This window comes from Oxyura jamaicensis, chromosome 5, assembly GCF_011077185.1.
Source record: "Oxyura jamaicensis isolate SHBP4307 breed ruddy duck chromosome 5, BPBGC_Ojam_1.0, whole genome shotgun sequence".
Classification (NCBI taxonomy): Eukaryota; Metazoa; Chordata; class Aves; order Anseriformes; family Anatidae; genus Oxyura; species Oxyura jamaicensis.
The window spans coordinates 43,704,719-43,720,994 of record NC_048897.1 but is presented as its reverse complement, the minus strand read 5'-3'; positions in this window follow the sequence as shown (position 1 = coordinate 43,720,994).

Sequence of the window (16,276 nt, the reverse complement as noted above, 5' to 3'; positions counted from 1 at the left end):
TAATTTCTCCCTTGATGTGCCCCATATCAAGGAAATGTTAGCATTAACCAAAGCTAATCCACGGCACGGCTGGGAAGGGGATTATTTTGCCAGCGATGACTTCCTTTAAACATGGAATTGTGATCAAAGCAATATGGTTCTGGTTTTTCCTCTATTTTTAGCTTTGTAGTATGTTTCTTCTTAACAGTGAGTTACCGTTATACGCATGCTGTGAATTTCCAATATAGCAAGGCTTTAATAATTTGCAGCAATAATTGTTCCTGCTCCAGTCTCCGATTCAATTTGATGCAGAATTCCCATCTCCCACCACAAGGCTTAGCTCAACAGTATCTGTGTGAGCCAGGCTATGAAACGAGCCTGGTGCAATGGACTTCATTAAGGGACAGCCAAATTACTCATCTGTAATCTATTTTAAACAGCAAAAAGAGGGTTTTAATACATATTTTTCCTTCCGAAGTTACACATTTTGGGGCAAAGGGGCCTGCCGATTCACGAATTTGGTAGCCACGATCCATTTTTGTGAAGCCCTGAAATAAGGAGCTCCTCAACGCGAGCACAGAGCTGGTCTGAAGGCACAGGACCCGTAACTCCAACGCGGGCCACGAATGCACACCGACTAATTACGGGTTGTGGGAGAGCCTGAGCCGAGCCCTGCGCGTGAGAGCAAATTACTCCCTCGATGAATAAAAGCCATTACTTAGTATTTAGCTTCATAGCAAGAAGCCTCTTCGGCCTGCTCCTAACAGAGATGTTACAGTTAATTTAGTGTAAAATTATCACCTGCTGTACAATAAAACAACAAACTGCAGTCAAATAATCTCTTAATAAATGAAAATGTGTAATAAACTGTGTCAGCACCACGGAGACTTGGCAAGGCTGAATACCCTAAAGGTACCAATCCAAACAAATCCGCCATACAATATATGGCCTGTGTCATTTCTGGTTCTTATCAGGGATGATTCATCTGGGAATCCCTGGCGCTGGTTTTTACATCTAAAGGCCAGGCAGTTATTACAACGATATAATTTCTGCTGCATTAATTAAATATAATGCCTGTAAGCCCCTTTATAGGGGTCTATAAATTCATCGTAAACGTATGCTGTATGGGCATACGTAATCTACAAGATGTAATACAACCACCTCTCTTCCAGAGCATGGAGAGGGGTCAAAGAGTCATCAGAAAATAAAAACTCAAAAACTAATGCAAAAGTGAGCTTAACATTGCTTCTTCTGTACATTACAACTACGGACAGAAACCCAGGTGCCTGTCAGTGAAGAGAAGCAGGAGGCAGCACAGACACAGGGTGTGAGGTGGGTGTAGTGGGTAGGGGAGCAAAGCGCTGCTCTCACAGCTGCAGGCTCACACCAGATGATAAAGGCACCCCAATCCCTCCGCTTCACCTGGCATCGTCAGACTGCAGCAGAGCTTGGGGTACACCAGTTGTTGCTGAAATCTTGCCTTGCACTAACTTCCTGGGCATTCAAATGCTGCCCCACCACCCCGCATCAGGAAAACCAGAGGGGGAACAAAAGACAAAGCAAAGCCAAGTGAAGAAGAGCCGTGCAGCACTTCTTGCAGTCAGCCATAGCCAAGTTTTGAAGAGCTTTTCTGTGCTCATCTGAGGTCCAGACAGAGCAGAAATACCCAACTGGCTGCTGCATCTGTGAGGAGACTGCAGAGGAGCCTCCCAGCCCACGCTACCCGGGGGGGAGGACAACAGGACACTGGGGGACAGCAGGAGCAGAGATGCTGCTTGCACCAAGTCCTGCCTGTCCTTCTGGGAACAGCGACAGGGACCTTCAGGCTGAGCCCTTCTGCACCCTGACTACATGCAGGATGCTTCTGCATGTGCCCACAGCTTGGTACCCCTCAGCCATGTAAGTGGCTGGCATACAGGGCACATTGCCTTCTTCTGGGCTCACCCAGGACATGTCTCCAGAGCCCCTGCTCTTGTTCTGTCTCACACGGCTCCCAGGGAAGGAGCAAGAGACAGCCAGGACAGCCAGTGGCAGCTGAAAGTGGCTGGCATACAGGGCACATGTAGGGTGAGGGCAGGATGCAGCCAGAGGCAGCCACCTACATGTAGAGAGGAATCGCCACTGGGAGCCTTTTTTTCCCCAGAAACACTGTTCAAGTTACAAAAAACATAAAAATGACTTTTCTTTGTGTGCAGTGGCTCCCATAGCAGCATTTCTGGTCACGTTCCCACCACTGCAGCAAAGCCCAGGTCATATAGAGCACAACTGAAATAATGGCTTCACCGGAGACCAATTCAGCCCCGACTCGCACCCCACGCCAGCCCTTTGAAGGGCTGCACGCGGCACACATCAGCGCTCAATTCAGCCCTTTGTGCTAAGCACCACTCGCAGGCCCTGCTATAATGCAGCCCTCACTCATACAAATAATCCTGCTCCATCACAATTTCCAGCCTCAGCCTGGTGCCACGGGCAGCACGAACAGCCCTTCCCATCTCACACATACCTTCCAAGCCATCCCTGGTATCTTCAGGCAGGGATTGTGCCCCAAAACCTCCTAGGTACCCACCGCCCCGCCGTGCTTCTGCAGAAGAGCCATGGAAGAGTTTCTCTGGGGCTTTCAGGATGGGGAAGGAGGAGGATGTTCAGCCTGGAGAGGCCCTGGTGGTGGGTGAGGGGTTTCCAGACCACCCAACCCGTGGCAGTCACAGGACATCTGAGCCAAGTGGGTGTCCATGGAGCAGGGCCAACAGCATGGGTTTGTTCCCATCGCCCTGCCACAACAGCAAAACACATGTCCAGCACCACCGTGTTCCTTCTGAGTGGCCAAGACCCATCATTTAAACAGAAGAAATTAAAATGACAAGTGGAGAAGACATCCCCTGCGCCCAGCTCCCTCTTTTGGGAACCCCATCCCTGCGCCGGCTCTCTGAGTAAACATCCTCCATCGCCACCCTCTCTGGACAGCATCCTTGCCAAGCAACAAAAGCAAGGCCTTTTCTTCAAATTAGGTTAAGCAAAAGATAAATAAAGCATTTTTCCTCAGTGAGATCAAGCATTTTTAAGAGACGGGGCTATCAGGATGTGTCAGCCCCGTCTGGCAGCAGCAATGGGCTGCGTGCCATCCCAGAGGGGTCTCGGCTGGTGCAGGGCTGCGATGTCTCATGGTGCCCTTCCTGGCTACAGCACTTATCTGGGGATATTTAGTGTCCTAAACCCCCAGCTCCTGGGGCTGTAAGAATGGGTGGGAAACACATTTCTCTTCCTCAAAAAAAAAAAAAAAAAAAAAAAAAAAAAAGCACTTGGAGAGCAGCAGCAGAGCCCTGTCCCTGAGCTGTCCCTAAACCCTGCCAGGGACGCTGCAGCCACCCTGCAGGTTTGGCTTGGCAGAGCAGCCAGCAACAGCAGGTTACGCTGTTGTGTCAGGACAGATGTGTCTGAGGGGTGGAAGGAGGAAGCCGAGCAGGCACAGAAGCCACCGTTCAGCACACAATTACCACACGGCAGAGCTCTCCCAGCGCTGCGGCAGGCGGCGGACTCCGACCCCTTGCCGGCGCCTGCACGGCCACGTCCCGCGAGTTCTGCCTGCGCCCCACGGCAGCTGGGGCCCTCCTTCAGCTCTCACGTCCTGAATAGGTGCGAGATAACTGCATTTTCCTTAAACATCCTGCTCCCGGGAAAAGACGACCAGAGCACAACCTGAGAGCTCAAACCAGCAGTGTGCAGAGAAAGCCTTGAAAGCCTATTCTGGCCTTTGCAAAGTATTTTCCTTCTAATGAGGGGGAGGGAAGAAGGACACTAATGTGTCTTTGTTGTGTTGGCTCTCGGCCAGGAACACGGAGAGCCCTTTTGCCCTCCGTCTGCATCCCACGCATGGCACACCACGGAGTTTTGCACAACGCAGATACCTACAGCTGCCGTGCTGCTGCCGGCATCTGACACAACGCACAGATCGCCACAGAAAACCCTGTTGCCTCCCAGGCAGGCCGAGCCTGTTGCCCCCAGCCTGGGATGGCTGTTACGAGAAGACCCGGCCATGGAGCCCATGGCCAGCACCCCGCGGCAGCGAGGCCGGGCCCCGCTCGCCCTGCAGGCTCCCCTCAGGAAGCGCCGCCCGCAGCGCAGGAAGCACCCGGCTCCAAGCCGTGCCACGGCCCACCTAGGCCGGGTCCCCACGGGCAGCAGGGCCGTGTGTGTACACACACACACACACACATATATATATAGCGCCTGGCTCCACATCCTTTTACCCCCTGCATCTGGCTGGTAAAGCAGTTAAACCGCCCGGCTCGGTATGGTTTCAGCTTATCAGGTACCGCACACACAGCCCTCCTCGCGCTTACACTCTCTCTCTAATGATGTTCACTTTCCTCAAAACAACATCCTTAAATAAAATATTTTAAAAAATCTCATTCAGCTGGAGGAGGATGTTTGGTATATTTCTTTCTTTCCTTTCCTTTTTTTTTTTGTTGTTGTTGTTATTTCTCTGTCCTCCACACCCCCAAAGCTAAATCAAGCCCATGCAGCAAAATAACTTCACCCTACAACTACTTCCTTTATTAAATCTTTTGGGGCAGATGGGAGAGGACAGAGGGAATCAGTGTGGTCCAGAGCCCTGAACTGATGTTAAATGACAGAAAAGGAGGTGCCATAGGTTCCTTACTCCATCCTGGCAGGCAGCATGGAGTGCCTGCACGATCTCACTCCAGCACAGGAACAGATGGAGCCCCACACGCACTCGTGGTCCCGCTGCTGTCCCCACGGTGGGCTGTGGGGCACGCAGCATGACCCATCCCAGCACCGTGGGGCTCCTCTGCCCCCCTCACCCAGCAGTCCCTCCCTTGCAAACAACGCCCCAGCCACAGCACTCCCCCTCTCTGCACTATGCAAATGCCCACTGATAGGATTATTGCCACTGCTGGCCTTTCGCTTCAATGTGAAATTAAGCACTTGGTTTGCTACAGAACCATGATGCTAAAGCTCTTAATTAAAAAGCTAAGTAAAATTAAATAAAAATAGGGGAAACATTTGAAGGAAAGCGTAGTTTGAAAATTTTAGGAAAAAATAAAATAAAATAAAAATAAAATAAATAAATAAATAAATAAATAAATAAAAACAGAAGTCTATTCAGTTTGAGTTTCCTTTAGCTTTCAGTCATTTTGCCACCATCAAGTTTTTGCATGCTTTGTGGAAGAAACCCAGCCACTCCACTTATGAGCTGTAAAGCTAAGAAAAACAAACAGGAGAAGTTTCGCTCAGCCTTTATCTGTCGCCAAATCAGGCTGCGCCTTTTGCCCGAGGCACAGTCACCTTACAGCAGGGGGGCCGTGTAGGAAGGATTTTCTCTCAGCACCCATGGCCACTGCCATCATTTACGTTCTCGGGCAGGATTCATTTCAGTGCTCTGACCATGCCTGCTCCAACCCTTTCCATGAGCATCTTTGCTAGGCTACGTGGATATTTCTCATCTTATTTTACCAAGGACCCACTTACAGTAAAGGCAAGAGGGGATGTGCTATAAGTGATGTGGAAGCTGATAAACATATTCAACACTCCGGCGAAAACTCACATACATAAAATGAAGTTGCAAAAAATAATAATACTAAAAAACAAATGCACAAAGCCATCTGCAACCTCGTTTTGCACATGCCCAGCCATCAGGTATGGGCAGAGCCTGTGCTGTCCAGGCAATTGTACCTTTTTCTTGTTAAGAGTGCCTTGCTGCAGAGGTGCAAATGCACCAGGAAGCCCCCGGGGCAGGCCTGGGAACGAACACCAGCTCCATGGCCCAGCCATGCACACCTGCACACCGTGGTGTAGCACCACGGCGACAAAGCCAGCAAGGGAAGCAGCAGAAGAGCTGCCCCAGGGTTGGTGCTGAGAGAGCAGGGGCTGGGCTCGCTTTTACCTTGCTTATTGTGGAAAAGAAAATTCAACTTCAGGCTTTCTCCAATACGCAGCTCCACATTTTGCTGCTGTTCCTCTGCTCTTCCTCCGTTCTCTACAGACCCTGCTTTTCCTTGCTCTGGCTGCCCACATGCTCCCCTCAGTGTGACCCCACACAAAGCCACCCTTTGCACGCATTCTCCCCCCTCTTGGGCTGCATATAAAAGCATGAGTTTTCCTTCCTCATTTTCTCTCTCTTCTCGCATCCCCTCACACTTTCCACGCACTTCCCGTTCCCCTGGCCCTAATTTCCTTTCTGCTGAAGAAGTCTCCCACATCAGCTAACACTTCTCCCTTCTCCCTCCCATGTTCCCTGTCTCTCCCACTCCAGGCTTCTCCATTTTCACCTGCTCTCCCTCCACCAGCTGCTCCCTCCACCCTCTCCCACCCTTCCAGGCCCCCCTGCTCTGCTCACCCAGCACCATTTTCCCCTCTCCAGCTCATGAGGCCCTCGTCCCACATCTCCCCCTCCTCCTGCCCGTCGCGGTACCCTGCGCACCCGCAGGGCCAAGGCCCTGAGCCAGCACTGACGCAGCTCGCCCGCAAGGACACGCGGTGTAACAGCAGCACCGCAATGAACACAGCCTGCTACATCCCGGTGGCAAGTTCCCAAGTCTCCAGATAACTCCAGTTGCTGATGTATTGTATGATTCGGATGCCAAAACTCCAGTATTTGGGACAGCTGTAGGCTGAAAGGGGGAGAGGAGGGCTTGTGGCTGCCGAGGAGCCCGGAGCATCCCAGGCAGAGGGGTCTGCTCTGCACTCCTATGCTTAGGTGTGCTTTTGGCAAAGCTGAGCAGGAAGAAAGTTCCCTTCCCAAAGCAGCCTTTGAGCAGCTTGTCCCAGGCGTTTGTCTCAGCGCAGCATCCACAGGCAAGGATCTCTGCAATTGTCCAAAACCAGAATGCCTGCAAAGCAAGCCAGGCCAGCTCAGAACGTTTTCCTTCCACCTCACCATCATTTTTCCTCCTAGTTGTCACTGCTTATCTGCACCATCCGAGCCAACTAACGACCTGCTGCTGGGCCCAGACCCTGACCCTCCCAAAGACAAACTCTCTGGCACAAGGACAAATATCTCAACAAATGGCTTGCTTTTCAACAGAAGACCTCCCAGAATAAGAAAATTAGGGTGTTGGGGCTCTAGGATGTTTTTTGTTGTTGTTGTTTTTGGCATCTCACACACACACCCAGTCACCTCCTGTAATGCTCCTGCTGCCATTGAGCAAGTTGCTTTTTTTCTTGGAGACGGGGGCAGAGCGCACAAAGCCGTGCTTTCCTGAGAACAGCCCCACGAGGGATGAATTTCTCACCTGGGAACACCCCCAGCAGACCTTAAGGGACGAATTTCTCACCTTGAGAAATCCACTGCCGCGAGCACCAGGCTGCTGCTTTTACTGCCAGGCTGCACATATACCTTGGAGGGTTTGCCCTGCTGCTTGCAGCCCACCCTGGAAACACAAGGAGTCCACAGCAGCCGTAAGCACCCCAACCACGACGAGCAGGAGCCAGTGGGATCCAAGCCTGGCAAGGGGCTCTGCTGGCCATAGCTGAGAGCTGGCACAGGGACACAGCTGTCCTTCCCCAGCCCCCCAGGGACTTCCCGAGGACAGACAGCCACCACAGACACATCTCCACACGGCAGCTCTGCTCTCCCAGAGGAGCACCCGCTCAGGATGGGTTTGCCCCAGCTGAACCTTCGCCCTCTGCTCCTGCCAACTGCAAGCACGTCACCGAAGGACATTGCCAGAGCCAGCCCCGGTGAGAAGATGGGTCCTTTTTACGGCAAATGAGGCAGATCACACATGAAACCATCTCAAAAAATACTTCTGACTGAAATGAATAAGTAATTTGCATTAAGGCATCACCAAGTCTAAAGGATTTTTTTTTAAGCAAAACAAGTTTCCATTGATTTGTTTCTCTCCCCCACCTTCGATTTAAAAGCAGTGTTAGCAAACGCCACGCTGCAGCAGCAGCACTGGAAGCTCCCCAGCAACCTCTCGCAGCACAGCCAGGCAGATAAATACCGGAGGGCTCCTTTAAGTCACTCTCTGCTCCTTCCTTTGCCTCCTACTCCCTGCTCCCCAGGATGCAGCTTCCCCTGGGTCCTCTGAGCAAACACAGGCCGTCCCTGCTTCCCCAGCACCACATTTCTCCATGGCAAACCCTCCTGGCCTCTGCCGGAGGCTGAGGAGCAGCCAGGGCCAGCCCCAGCACTGGCCACGGGTTCTGCTCAGCATCCCCCAGCTGAGCTGCATCACCCAGGGCCACCCAAAATGTGGTTCCCCATCTGGCTGCAGGGTGGGAGCAACGTGCCCACCTCCAGCTTCACCACCAGACAGATCAGTGCCACAGCACTAAGCAGAGAGCAGCAGCACTTCTTAGCTGTGCTCATTAATAACCTGTAGGAACTGCCTCAGCCAGCCAAAAAGGGGTAATTTTCAGAAAACAGCAAGCTTTGGGGAGGATTAACAGCACATATTCTGGGGATGAGGCACTGGCCTAAGAGGAAGCAATGGGGACAAGAGCAGCAGTGCTTTCCTCTTAATGGGAGTGATTCATTCACAAGAGTTAACCAAGTAATTTTTCTGGAAAACAGAGCAAGGTTTGTCCCTGCAATGTAAAAAAAAAAGTTTTCATTTAAATGGGTTGTTTCTAAATTTTCCATTGAGCGTTTACAGTTTCCTTGGCCACTTTGCCCATGAAAACCTTCAGAAATGTTGAGGGGGAGGGAATGACAAGAGAAGGCTGTCCAAAGACGCCTGCAAGTTAATAAACAAAAGCCACTGTGGAGCTCTGTTCTGTGATGGAAGTATGATTTTGTTTTGTAAGGATTCCACACTACTGTTTTGCTTCTTTGATTTTAAGAAATGTGGGCATATTTCCATCTGGGCCTATTTCCAAGCAGCTCTAGCATTAGTTTTACACACCCTCTCCCTAGGCCAGGCCTAAAATTCCCTTCTGTGACACGGAATCACTCCTGGGGAGACGAGCCAGGTGCAGCATCCCCTCCCAGCCCCTCAGCCAAGGCAGGGTGCAGGCTGGTGGCATGTTTTGGGCTGAGGGCCAGAGCAGCCCTGGGGTTGCTGTCACCCCAGGAACAGCCCCGTGTGCAGGGTCTCAGGGTCCAAAGCCTGGCAGAAACCAGGCACAGAGAGGTGAATTGTTCTGGTCTTGGCAAAGCAAGGACAATCCTCAGCTATGGGCACTCACCTCCCCTTCAGCTACCCGCAGTTCTGCTCACCTGAGATTATATTAAACTGAAATTCAATGCTTTCACTTTAGTTTGAGAACTTGCACTTCTAATGGAACTTTGATTACTTTTTTTCCACTGTAGATCTTAAATAAACCTGGCTGCCAGAAGCCCACAGGTTGAACTGAAGTGGAAATTTCTGTGTAGCCAAATATGGAGCAGATGAAATTAAAGAAAATTAAACCACAGAAGGAAAACAACATGACATAATGTACTGAGCTGGAATTCATTTGGCTTTCTTGCCTGCCTTCTGGAGGGAGTCACCCAGACACACATTGTGCCCAAGGTGAGTAGTAGAAGAGAGCTGTTACAGCAGTAACACAGTGAAGACCATCCACCAAAAGCTGAAGAAAACCTAGATTAAGTAAAGCCAAACTTCATTAGGTAGCTTCTCAGTACAGCTGCATTTTATCATCACCAAGTTTTCCCACCAGAGAACATTGAAGTCAAGCAATCCATACTTTTTATTGATGTGCCACCTCACAGCCAGTTCCACATTACATTTAACGGGTGCAGTTTCCAGCAGGGTGGCATCACCTCCCCATGGGGAGCTGTTCACCGAGTCCTGGCTGTGGCTGCCCCAAGACCACCATGGTGCCCAGAAGCATTTACCAGCCAGAGCCAGGGAGCAGGGTGGGCCCCCAGCACAGCTCACACTGCAGCACAGCCAGCCCCGGGGCAGAGGACTTCCGCAGGACAGCAGGGATGCCAGAGTCACAGACGGGACATCAGTCTGCTGCTGCAGCACATCCCACTGAAATTCAGTTGGAGAGGAGGCCATAAACACCAAAAACATGTTTGGAGCAGATAAAGACTCTGGATGTCTTCCTGCTCACTTTTTCCCCATGTGGACAAAGGTCACAGTGGTTGGTCACCACAGCATGCAGGACATGAAGCACGGGACAGCATTCGGCCCTGCAGAAGAGGACCCTCTGTGGCAGAGGGGCAGGGGGCAGTGCCTGCAGCACAGCAGGGGACCAGCTTACAGCCAAGAAGCCATGTTTTAAGGCTTATGCATTTTATAGCCACATCACACAGCCTCTGGGCAGCTGCCATCGCAGCTTACCACGTCTGTCCTTGCTGCTGGACAAGTCTGGAGCATTTCTTTGATTAATGCCCACCTCCATGCTCACCTCTGCCCAGCCCCAGCCACCCACGAGGCTATTCCTGTTCTGCCATTGCAACCAAGCACAGATCACCAGCTAAACCCCCATGCCCATAAGGACACTGTAAAACACAAGTGGGCCTTGCACTGGGCTTGGCAGCAGTGTGGGGCTACCCCAAAGCTGTTCCCACCCTGGCACTGCTGTTCCCATCCGGCATGGGGCCGAACCGAGCCCTTTGCTCACCCGCCCCCCCCCCCAACCGTCACCCCCAAATTGTGTCACTTCCTCACCGGCTCGCTCCTTCTCCCATGGCAGATCATGTTGCCCTCTAGTGGATTTGAAATTATTTAAAAAAAAAAAAAAGTAAAAACAAAACTCAGTGACAATGACTGGGAAAATAACACACAAAAAACCACCACTACACACCCCCAAACTGAGCAGAGCAGGAACACCGCTGCATTTTCACTGCAATAGGAAAGCAGGAGGCTGGGGTGCAGGTGCAGGATTGCCAGGAAAGCAGCTCGTCTCCCAGAGCTGGGGCATGCCACATGGCTGCAGCATGGAGAAGGAGAACTGTCCGGGTGTGGAGCTGCCCTGGGGACAATGACATCGGAGAGGCAGCAGCCCCACTGTGCATGGCCACCACCGAGTTGCTGCAGCACAGCACCCACCCCGAGCCAGCCTGGGTTTTATGTGCTGACATACTGTAGCCTAGGGGCAGATGAGAGGAGAGGTCCCCAAAGTGGTCAGAACTCCTGCCTTGGCCCTCAGAGGAACAGGCAAGCGTCCAGGGTGAGGGGGAATAGATAAGGCTTCCTCCAGCACAGGGAGCTGTTGTCCCCGCAATGAGAAAGGAAGAGCCAAGCGCCTGCCTGCACTGCTCAGTCCCACAAGAAGCAGCTTTACAAACAGGAGGAACACAATTTACCCACAGCACAAGATGAGGGCCTTTGAGGCACCGTCTGGTTCCCCTTTGCATCCAGGGCTGAAGTCATACACAGGCTGCTCTATTTGGTATAGGCAAGCAACAAGAGGTGCCTCTCCTCTTGGGCAGGAGGAATTTAAGTGAACAGTTAGCAACCTCTACAATGCAAATGCTTTCAGGAGGGAAATACTCCAACTCTGCAACCAATGTGGCAGGATAGGAACAAAATAACCATGAGCATCACTTCAACAGCTGCCCACACTCCTAGTGGGTCTGTTTCCTTCGGCAACCCGACTCCAGATCCAGTAAGGGAAGGCCAACGTGAACCCTGGACACTCAGCACAGTAACCCTGAGAGCCTCAGCGCAGCAAGTCAGGCCTACCTTCAGCTCTTCCCCTGCCCGGTCACAGGCCACCAGGGCTCAGTGGAAAATCAGCACAAAGGAGAGAAGAATCAGGCCTTCAAGCATCTCCTGCACCCAAAAGAGTTGATCTAAAAGAAACATGGATATTTTCACCCTGCAGGTCAGCATAGACCAGCTTCACCCTGTACTCCATGTCTTGCCCATCCCAGTAGGGCACCGACCACACCAGGAGCTCAGGCGCTCACAGTGCTTTGGGACATTTTTCTGCTTTGCTTTGGAGATACTATCCCAGCCAGAAGACTTTGGGCCTTTTGTAGGCCTCCCCTTACATGCTATTTAGTAACTCTGTTCAAAATGTCTTCCCATGTGGTTTGGGACACTGGATGATTGCCATCAAGTGACTGCAGCGCAAGGTAACCCATCGTGAGCATTTGCTTTCTCCATGCAGAAGTTTCAGGTCTTCCTGTGCCACCAGCACTCAGTCAGGGTTGAGCACATGGCATCCATGGCTGCTTTTTGGATTCCGTTACTCCTTCTGTGCCCCTTATAAGCAAGATTTAGGGCAGGAAGGGAAAATTGCACTAGTATATAGGAACGTCACTGTGCTCCCTCCTGTAGTCCCATCCATGGATACCAAGCTTCCCCAGTAATTCTGCTCGTGTGGCTACACCAACAACCAGCATTTCCATGATTTCTCCTGAGCACACCTGTGCACACTTGTCTGGTTCACAAAAGTAAACAAGCTTTGCTCAGCCAACATATATCGAATTACATTATAATATATATTACAAATAAACAAACCATGTAAGTGTTGTTGAGCTAATCCGCCTTTTTATTTCCATGGGGAACATAAGCTGTGCAGGACCCTGGGCTGAAGCACATAGCCCATTCTTCTGCCAGGCACAGGGTGCAGCTGACAGCTCACCTTTGGGAAAGGGGAACTGCAGTGCTCCACAGTGCACTTCACATGCTCCTCACACACAGGCACCCAAAGCAGACCATGCTCTTTCCCACACTCTTCACAGTTTCATCCCTATCCCTTCCTCATACATCAACCCACATCTTCCCAGGCATCACCAAAAAAGGCCCGCCTGGCACATTTCAAGCACCTGTCCCATTCTTGCAGCTCCCTTATTGTGACGGGAGCTGAACATCTGTGCTTTGGACAGCCCAGGACAACTCTTCCTTCTGGGGAATGACGTTGTACTCCATCACCAGGTACTGAAGGAAAAGAAGCTGCATTTGACATTGTAGGTCCTCACTCAAAATTGCTCCTTGCCAGACAACTCTGCCCCTCTGGGGACAGCCACATGTATGACAGGTCCATCACAGGCACCCAGTGGTCCAGCTGCTGGACAGACATATCTGCTTCTGCCAGGTGAGGGGGGATGTAGGGAGGAGGGCAGACAGAGCACCTTCCCCCCTAGAAAACCTACCCATGGGAGGAACAGCACCAACTTTTCCCTAGCAGCCACCTCTCCCCCTGACTCCTTCACCCACTCCAACACTCTGCATGCTCCTCCACCAGCTGGCATAGAGGGCATTGGAAAGTTAGTGTATTTTTCATCACATGCTAATAATAAAGAATAAGTCCTCCCCAGCCTTCACAGCCATTCAGGTAGTGCCGAATGGGGACAGCATTTACCTTCAAATGTCTTCAGAAGAAAAATTTTTACGAGGTACTGAATAGACAAAGCAGGAATTCAGCAAACATGCTGTTTGGGACACGATCTAAATTTGGAGTAGCTCAATTGCCTTCCTGTTAGCCCTTAGCCATCCGCTTTCCCAGAAGTAGCTGCCTGTGTTTCCAAGACAATTGGCAACTTCTCTGCATCTCTCTCACATTGTGACAACTTAATTCAGCTCCTGTAGAAGATCTGACAAGGCAGTCAAAGGAAAAGGTTATAAAAAGGAGGAGCATTCCCTTTAATACAAGCTACAGAGTTTATAATCATCATCTACCAACTTCACAGGCTGAGAAGAAAAATGTTTTTAGATTTAACTTCATTTTGTTCAATGAAAAAGTTCCAAACATTTTTTTTTTCAAGTATTACTCATGATAAAATTTATACGCATTCAAATATTGCCTAGTTAGGTCTTCTAAGCCACTGACAGAGCCTCATTTCATCTGATCATTAGTTGCAAGATGAGTTCTTTGGGAATACGGCCTCCTCGGGGAATCAGAGAAGTTGAGAAAATTTCCCTCAGGGGAATCACTGGTTTAATATTCAGATTCAATCCTCTTCTAAATTTGTGTTCTAACTCTCTGGTACAGTTTGAACATGTGGTTGAAGACATTTAGTAGAGCATGCTTTATCACCAAGCTGAAATTTATATTTTGTCTGGGAACTTGTAGGCTGAGCTGCTGGAAGTGGAAACCTATTTTCCTTCCCACCTGACTTGGGACAAGAGCCCGTTCCCCTGATCTCAGGCACGTCGCATGCACCAGCATTGCATGTAAGGACAGTTGTGCAACACCCAGGTGCTTTGTAAAACTATTCCCCATGCAAGCAGGGCTACTGGGATGCCAAGGCCCATGTCCCCACAGCCCCAGATTACAGGTACCCTCACGTAATGCCCAATTCCGAGTCCACATGAAGCAACCCAGAGATGGCTGTCCAGATCAAAGGGCAGAAACCCACGTCACAGGAGTCCCTGATGCAACCAGCAGCAGTATTGGGAGCAGGCGGGACAGAGCAAAACACCTTTTTGCACCAAAAAAAGGAGGATAAGGAGCACAATACCAGAAACTGCTGGAGGAGGGATAAACTCACCTGTGCCAGGGTACTTGGCTGTGCCCTGGCAAGAGAGAGGATTCCAGTCCCCAGGGCTCTTAATCAGGCATTTAAAATAATAAATCTTATTACACTAAGCGTATTACTGTTAAGCCTTCAGCTGTTAGTATTCAGCCATTGTTGGAAGGGCCATACCCAGCCACACATCAGCCTAAAAGCAATGCATCCAAAGCAGCAAGATGATACTTCCAGGAGCAATAACCACTCTGGACTCAGCCCAGCTGGCACAGCTCCCTGTGGCAAGCAGTGCTGACACCAAGGATGCACCCACCAGTTAACGTGGGAGATGTTCCCTATGGCCAGCTGCTACAGACATCCTTCCTTCACCAAAATGTCCCCCCCAGCAGCCACCAGTTCCATGGGACCTGACTCAGAGTAATTCATATGGGCAGGTTTTCCCACAGCTGCGAGCAGCAACACCACCCTTGCCATCAGGAAGTCACCTCAACCCTTGAACATCACCCAGGCTCTGCTTCCCCACCCTCCAAAGCACACACAAGCTTTGTCAGGCCCCAGCCCAGCTCTTACACCCCCAGGGGAGGTTAGAGCCCACCTTCATCCTCCAGGGCAGAGGAAGGCTCCCCGCAGGCACTGCTCGGCCCCAAGCAGAAAACATTAAAAACCAATGTCCCCTCCAGCCCAAACCTCAGGATGGCCACGCTGCTACTGAATGCGCCGTCACAGAGTAGTGTCTCCAAGGCAGCACCTTCTCATCAGGATTCCCAAACCAGGCCTCACAGCTTCTGGGTGTGCTCTATAGCCAGCAGCAATAGCTAACAGTAAGCACCTGGAGGTCCACCTGCAGAAGCTATAGGCTGTTTTTTTTTTTTTTTTTTTTTTTTTTTCCTGCCTAAATGAAAGCTTTAACCACCTGTTTGCTAAGGGTCTGGTGTGGGATTTAGCAATCCAGACAGTTTTTGTGGGTATCTGGTTGTTGGGAGTGTACAAGGGTTTGGAGGCAATCTGTCCTATGGGACCAGGCAGAAATCATGCCAGATTGTACTCACACCACCTATTCTTCCTTATGTCATAAATTGTTTTGTTGTTATTATTATTATTATTCAAGAGGTTTTAATATCAATCAGCCTTTTATGTACCATTTGTTTGTCAGGGAGTTTGCCTTGAATATTGTCTTTCTGACATTATCAGCTGTGATTCCAGCACTTCATATTTGTGAATCTGTATTTGCAAAGCATTGAATGTGACGTGAGCACCCAACAGGAACAGAACAAGAAAAAAATCAGCCCTGAAGATCTGACTTATTGAGTGTGAGTAACTGAAAACAGGGTGTCTGCTGATTCAGATGGCTTGTGATGGACTCTGTCATCATCGTCACTTACTTGATTTCCTTCTCTAGCCATACCTTTAAGTTCCAGAGCTATACAGAGAGCTCTCTGCCATTTTCCTGGAGGGGAATAACATTTCATTTGCACAGTAATCATTTGGGCAAAGGGCTTTTTTACAGCAGAGGGCTGCTGGTTTCCTTAAATTTTCTCTTCCTGCCTCTCCATTTGTTTCACAAGGGACAGAGATGTATAAAGGGCAAATGCCAGGAGGGTCTTGGAAGCTGTTAGTCATCGGTGTGCTCAGATCTGCACCTGAGAGCTGTGGAAACACTGCCAGCTTCAAGCACAAGCCCAACATGAGACACAGCTCTGTGCTCGGGCTGCTGCTGCATAGGAAACGGGCAAGTAAGACGAGATCTGTGTTAGAGAAAAACACAGATCCGATTTCACATCACGGCATGGGATGCCTCTGCCCGGCTTGGCCTAGCCAACAGTCTGGGAAGCTCTCCTAATTTTCTGCTACCAAGGCTACCAAGGCACACCCTGCTGGGAGGAACCAGGGGATCTCTTCTGGAGACTGTATACTCTTGCATCTTACCGATATCCCCAATGGCAAAGGATTCCCTAA